We start from the raw sequence: 6563 nt of genomic DNA on the forward strand, positions 1-6563 counted from the left end.
AGAGGGGACTAGAATTTTAGGACCATCTCTGATTAAATTATCTATTTGACAGAATTGTGAAGATTCAATAACATGATTTATGAACGAACTTAGCTCAATGCCTAGCATGTGGTAAGCATTTGATAGATATCAGCACTTATAATGACCGTTTGTTTCTGCCTACATCTTTTTAAGGCCTCGTCCAAGCCCCTATGAGCACATCGGAAAGTGCTTAGGGTAATTAATTTAGGAAAATTATTTTGTTGGGAATAGATCATAGAGAGGAAATATAGATAACATAAAGGCAAGTAGAGAAATGCCACACTGCCATCCCCATTTACAAATGGCTGCCATAGGGAGAACTGTTACTGAGGAAAATGTGTCAGATGTCTCAGGTATGTTGGGTCAGACAGCACTGGAACAGTGAGACCAGAGTGGAAAGAATAGGAAGAAAAAGTAGCTAAGAGGACTGCTTGTATTTTAGGTGTTTTTATTTGTGGTATATTACTGAATATAGTTCAGTAATGGTGATGTTCTTGTCAAAGATAATCAAAGAGGGCAGCATGGAAGAGTATTTGAGGCACCAGAGGTGTAGTGGAAAGAGCACTGGTCCTGAAATCAAGTCAGCTAGGTTCCAATCCTAACATTTTAATCACATGACTTAGATTAATGACCATATTTTGGTCCCCAAGCACCCCTTCTTGTGAAACAACAGTGCTGAATGACCTTAAGATTATTCCTGCCTTAAAATTCAAGAGTATAACTCTGAATATGAAAACGCCTGTGGGCTCTAGACCTTCGGATTCCCTGAAGCTTTTCTGCTTTTCCAGGAAAGTCTGCTGTTTTAGTCCTCTAACTTGTTTTTGCAATCCTGAAGTTCATGTTGTGTGAACAATGGTATCTCAAGCAGCATGCACAAAAGCAGTTGGTATGGTGGGAGTGAGTGACAGTGGGTGGATGGAAAGAGGAAAGGGTTGGAAGAGAGAGCAATGTGTGTGAAAAAGAAAGCAGTCCTTCCTCCTTTGACATTCTCTTGCTATATTCCCCAATAACAGCTATCTAAAGCCAAATGCCAAAAGGAGGGCATGAAAATAGCTTGGACTTTGGGGTTAAGCAGACCTGAATTGAATCCAATCTCTGAATTTGAGATGCCTAACTTCAATTTTCTGTGATACTTATAGTTAGCAGGTATTGTGAAGTTTAAATGAGATACTATTACCCAGAAGATAGTAAGTGTTCAGTAAATATTCTCTTAACTTGGCCTCCCAAAATTGGCTTAATTCTTTCCCCATCTGACCCATAAAATAAAAGACTAGTCAAAGAAACAAACCTGCAGGGCTGCTTAGAGATCTTTATCTAGAGGATGTAAACAAGGTGCGGGGTGGGGAAAGAGGGAGAGAAGGGTTCTGAAGAGAGAAAAAGCCATGGCCAGGAATAGAAAGCCCAGACTCTCCGTTAATGAAATCTCTTCCTTTATGTAGCCTCACAGTTCTTTGGTTCCCGAAAGCCACAGAAGTGTTTATTAGAATAGCACCCTTAACTGCTTTCCAAACACTTCATCCAGTGTTGATTCACCGGAAGATTCAGATTGAGGCACCATACGTCTCCTCGTCCCCACCCGAAGTTTGCTAAGCTGGATCCGCGCCTTGCTCCTCTACCCAGGAGTATGGGGTACCTCCTCCCAAGCGTAGTCCGGGGGAAGGAAGAGCACCTTTACCAGTCTCTCTACGTCGCTTGCTCCACCTAACCCCCTTTACTTGGTTCTAACGCGGTTTCTGCTTGTGGGAAATGCTGGCAAGCGGTGAGCCGCCAGTTCCCAGGCAGTGTTAGCTTCCCACCACGGAGAACTTTCAGCACCGCGGACAGCAGCCCTCACCGCAGTTCGCTCGGCAGCCCAGACTCCTGCTTGGGGCTATCTATCCTGACCTCGTGTTCTCCCGGACCCCTTACCCCAGGGTGGGGTGGGAGCCGTGAAGCGGGGGAGGCGGGTTATCATTTTGTGGTCCTTGGCCAACTCCCGCCAGTGGCTAGCTCCGCAGTTCTGTGAGCAGTCCTTCCCCAGAGCCGGTTCCTTTGCACCTCTCAGTTCAAGACCTCCTATGAACCGAGCTTAGAACAGGTAGTGGGGTCATGAGTGCCAGGAACAGGCGAGAGCCCTGCTGTTCCTGCCTTCCTTCTCCACCTTCCTTTTACTTCCAGTTATTTGGCGACTTCTATCTTACTCTTCAATCACAATATAAAATACACAACTCGGGGGTGGGGGTGGGGGTCAGAAGGGAGAAGGTGGTTTGGGGCTGCGTCCTGCGAGGCCACACTGCCCTACGCTGGCCCGCTGGATTCATAAGAAACTGCTGTTCTTTGGAATGGGGGGAGACAGGAGGTTCTGACGGGGTGAATAAGTGAGGGCGAGAATCCTTTCCCGGGGCTGCCCCCTCTGGCCAGGGACCTTTCCTGGACACTTCCCCCATCACGACTTCCTCTCTGCTGCCGGTGTGTCACCTCTCTCTGGGGACAGACGTCCCTTAGAGCGCACCGGCCTGGTTAGGGCACTGGGCTCAGCTGGAGTCCCTTTGAAGAGTTTGCTCTCAGGTAAAAGGATAGACGTTGTCCCCTCCTTCCCCTCGGGCTGCGGCAGGAAAAGCCTTCCTTCTCCGAGGCCAAGAACCGAGCTGCTAGAGCCGGGTGTGTGCCAAGGCTAGGAGCAAAGGAGGGGCCCGGCGTCTGTGGAGACCCGGGCGGCCCGGACGCCGCTCGCGGCTCCCTCCTCCGTCTCTCTCCCGGGCCGCGCCGGGGCTGCATTTGCCTGAGCCCCGCCTGGCAGCTGCCGTGAGTCGGACCCCGGCGTCCCCAGACCCTGGACGCCGTCCCGGCCTCATTCCGGGCCAGAGCCTGAGAGACCCCTACCCAGCTCCTTCCTTCTTTCAGGGGCCCCTTTCTGGAGGGCGCGCTCAGCCTCCGCGCCATGTTCCTGCTTCCTCTCTCCCGGTGGCTCCGGCTTCCTGGTTCATTCAACCAGAGACGATCGTCCCATTTGCGGGGGTCCAGATGAAATACAGGGGGCGCTGAGAAGGAAGGATTGCGGTGAAGGGGTTGAATTACACTCACCTGAGGGCTGAAGGCGATGAACCGGCTGCGGGGGCTGGTGGCTGGCGGTCCGGACTTAAAGCGCCGGGCTCTGTCTCTTCCACTATGATGCGCGGTGCTGGTGGCAAAGGAAAACAGAAGGCATCCGCTGTTGCTGAACAGCTCCTCAATTATTCAGATCGCCTCCCCCCACCACACACACACACACACACACACACACACTCCGCACCCCTCCCCGCGGCCTGTCAGTCCTCCCTCCAGCGCGCTAGTCTCCGCCTTCCTGGAGTCACGTGGGCGGCCCAGCCCCTCACATTACAGAGCCCAAGCTTCTCACCAGAAGACCCCGCAAGCACTCACTCACTCACTCATTCACTCACTCACTCGCTATCTGCCACTCTCAACTCCTCTTGGCTTACTGAGCCTCCGGGTGCCACTTCCAGTATGTCAGGTTGTCGGGAGGCTGAGAGGGCCAGAGATGGACAGTTCTCTGTCCTGGGAAAGCAGGAACAGGCAGGACTCTGCAGTGTCTGTCGGTGTGTTGAGTATGCATCTGCCAGCGTCACCAGTCACCACCCCTGCTGGACTTGGCACTGAAGACAGCTGTCTATTCAGACCTGCTTCCTGCCCTCTGAAAGCTTACCCCTCTCCTGGAAGAGCCCTTGCTGTTCTCACATTTCTTCCACCTCTTTGGCATTATTGAAAAGAAAGGATGGGAGAGACTGATTTCCTCTGTCCTCCTAAAAAAGACAAGACTCTACTCTTTCAAAGCTCAAGTAGCCAGAGTCTTTCTTTGTGTTCTCAACATCTGACCTTGGATTTGAGATGTGAAGACCCACCAGGAATTCCAGTCTGTGTGAGCTTGGGTTATTTCACTTCTCCTGGCAGTTCTTTCATCTGGAGAATGACAAGACTGTTATGAGAATTAGGAATGATAATGTTCTTGACATTGCCTAGCCCAGTGCTGTACACATATTGAGAACTCAGTAAATGAGAGTTCTTCCCCTGCCCCTGTTAAGCTAAATTTCAGAAAATAAGAAGGTTGTGATTTGTGCCTGTGGAATGGAGGTGTCTTTTGTAAACTTGGAAAAGGGAATCTGTGAAGTCAGGCTAGACAGATAACCAGGCTCAGTGGAGACAGGAGAGACACAAGGCTTATATTTTTCATTGCTTCTGTTAAGGTGAGTATCCCAGAGCTTTGTTATATCTTCAAAAGATGAGGACCAGATGGTACCAACCTAGGCATGGTTGGCCTCATCAGAGAATGAATTATTTAACGTTCATTGAGTAGACTGATTTAGATGGAAAGTACCTACATGACTTCTTGCATCTTTTGTCCAAGCCCTTACAAAAATGGGAGCTAATAAATGTAACTTCCTGCCCGTGGAAACAAATTCACTGGGCTTGTGTTTGAGAAGAATACTGGCTGAGTGACGCCTGCTCCCTCAGATGGAGCAGTTCAAATCTACCTTTAGGCTGTGGGTTCTAGCTCAGAGACCCTGTCTCTCCCCAGAAGAATGACTGATTAGTGCCAGGACAGCTTTGGTAAGATCACTTAGCTCAAGCTTCTTACTGCCTTGGACTAGCTTCCAGGCCTAAAGTCTTGGCACATCCCAATAATTTAAGCTTATGATAGTAGTGCAAGGTATTTCAGGCACAGGAAGCTGGGAAACACTGGAAGGAAAAGCAAAGAGTAAAAGAATCAGAAATTTGGAGTCTTGATGCCGGCTCTGCCAGCTACTTACGATATGATTTTTGGTAAATCACTCAAGCTTTCAGTCTCATCTTTAAAATGGGAAAAGAATGTCCATCTGCCTTCTCCATGAGATAGTTGAAATGTTCAAATGAAATAACATATGAGAAACCACACTGTGAAAGTAAAGAGTCAACAAATGTAAGTTGTTAATTATGGACTAAAGAAAACCCTACATTTATTCTAGTCCAGATGCATTATGGGCGCGAAAGGCTGAGAAGATGAGATTTGTCATGGAATGGGCAGCTACTGAAATGTCGGTATAGTTCTGTAAGTCTGTGTGTATGCATGTAATTCAAAAGCTATGGTGTTTTGAGTGCTGTATTTTTTTTTCATTTTCACTCTCTTCTGTGATGGATTTTTGGATTGAATCTCATTTCCCCCCCTGGCATTTCAGTTTCAGAACAGCACCAGCCATAATCACAATGGTTACGAGTATTTAATATCTGAGATAAGTTTGTGCCTGTATTTCAGGACAACAGGGTTTAGACTTTTCTGCTTTTGCTAGATAAAGTTTATTTGGATTGGATATTCAAAATGGGTTTGATTTCAAAGAAAAATATTTAGCATACAAGAGCAATTCCTGGTTACTCATCAGTACCTTGAATGGTGAAATGAGTCTCCAATCTACTGCCGATCAACCCAGTGAAATCCACACACAAACCAGAACCTCCTGAGGAGTTTCCTCCACCCTAAAACAGAGTCCAGTTTTTTGGTTTACTATCTTTTAAGATTCTTTAGAAAGTGTCAATCTAGACCTCTTTATATTTAGGGAAACCAAAAAAACAGAAGGCACCAAATACTTCTATACATTTCATGAAAAAAATTGTCCAGATGAGGTAAAATGCTACCTCTTACTCCTAACCACCTCTGCATTGTCATGAGGAAACATGAGAAATAGAAGAATAAGCATGAAATAATTTAATTTTGCCTAAAAAATGGTGCCTTTATAAGCAGTTACTTGGATGAGAATGAATTTCAGAAAATTTTGGACAGTTTCACGAGAAATTGCTCTGGGACTCTGAAAAATTTTTCAAATTAGTTTTTAAAGCCAAACTCAACTTTACACAGCAAAAGGCAGAAAAGGGGGTTTGGGGAACAGAACTTGCATAGATTACAATAGAAAGTTATACCTTAACAACAATTTCTTGATAAGGTTTCCCTTAGGTCCTACTCCTTTATTATAAGCTCTTATCTTTTGCCTGTTACCTGCAGATGCCTTCCAGCTGTTGGTAGAGGGTTATTGAACCAATGAAAAAAAAATGGAGTAGATAAAAATGTAGTTGAGCATTTAGAACCACATACAGAAGAAACAATTGATGCATATCTCAGTTCCAGGGTTAAGCAATGATACTACAGAGTGACTGCTAATTAGATCTGCAAAACACACACCCCAGTTTTCTTGTTCCAACAACTGGAATATGGGAGTTTTGTTTCATTTATTCACCATATTCTTGACACTTGAGATACAGCCATGAACAATGCAGAAATGGTTCCTGCTCTCCTTGGGCTTACAGACTAGTAAAGTGATTCAGACCCTAAACAAGTAAAGAAAGAACTAGAGAGACAAACCATGATGAAAATAAAATAGAGCGATATCATAAGGGGCACCAGTTTAGTTGAGTGGTGGAGAACTGACGAAAGCAAATGCAGGGGCCCAGATGCAAATGTGATAACTCCAAGGAAGGGGCAATGCCCTCTTACTTAAGGCCTTTTGCCTTTAGCAGAGTGATTACTAAAATCCTTTATG

The 6563-nt window shown here is 46.3% G+C and overlaps 1 protein-coding gene across 1 annotated transcript in view; it reads right to left on the bottom strand.

Moving 5' to 3' along the window:
- Positions 1 to 3293, bottom strand: part of SLC7A14 (solute carrier family 7 member 14) — a 111914-nt gene extending 108621 nt beyond the window's left edge. The window contains exon 1 of the mRNA XM_019643983.1: positions 3085 to 3293. The gene's annotated coding sequence lies outside the window, so the exon portion shown is untranslated. The remainder of the gene's footprint in view (positions 1 to 3084) is intronic.
- Positions 3294 to 6563: the final 3270 nt, after the last annotated feature.

The sequence above is a fragment of the Hipposideros armiger genome, unplaced genomic scaffold, assembly GCF_001890085.2.
Source record: "Hipposideros armiger isolate ML-2016 unplaced genomic scaffold, ASM189008v1 scaffold_83, whole genome shotgun sequence".
NCBI classification, from domain to species: Eukaryota; Metazoa; Chordata; class Mammalia; order Chiroptera; family Hipposideridae; genus Hipposideros; species Hipposideros armiger.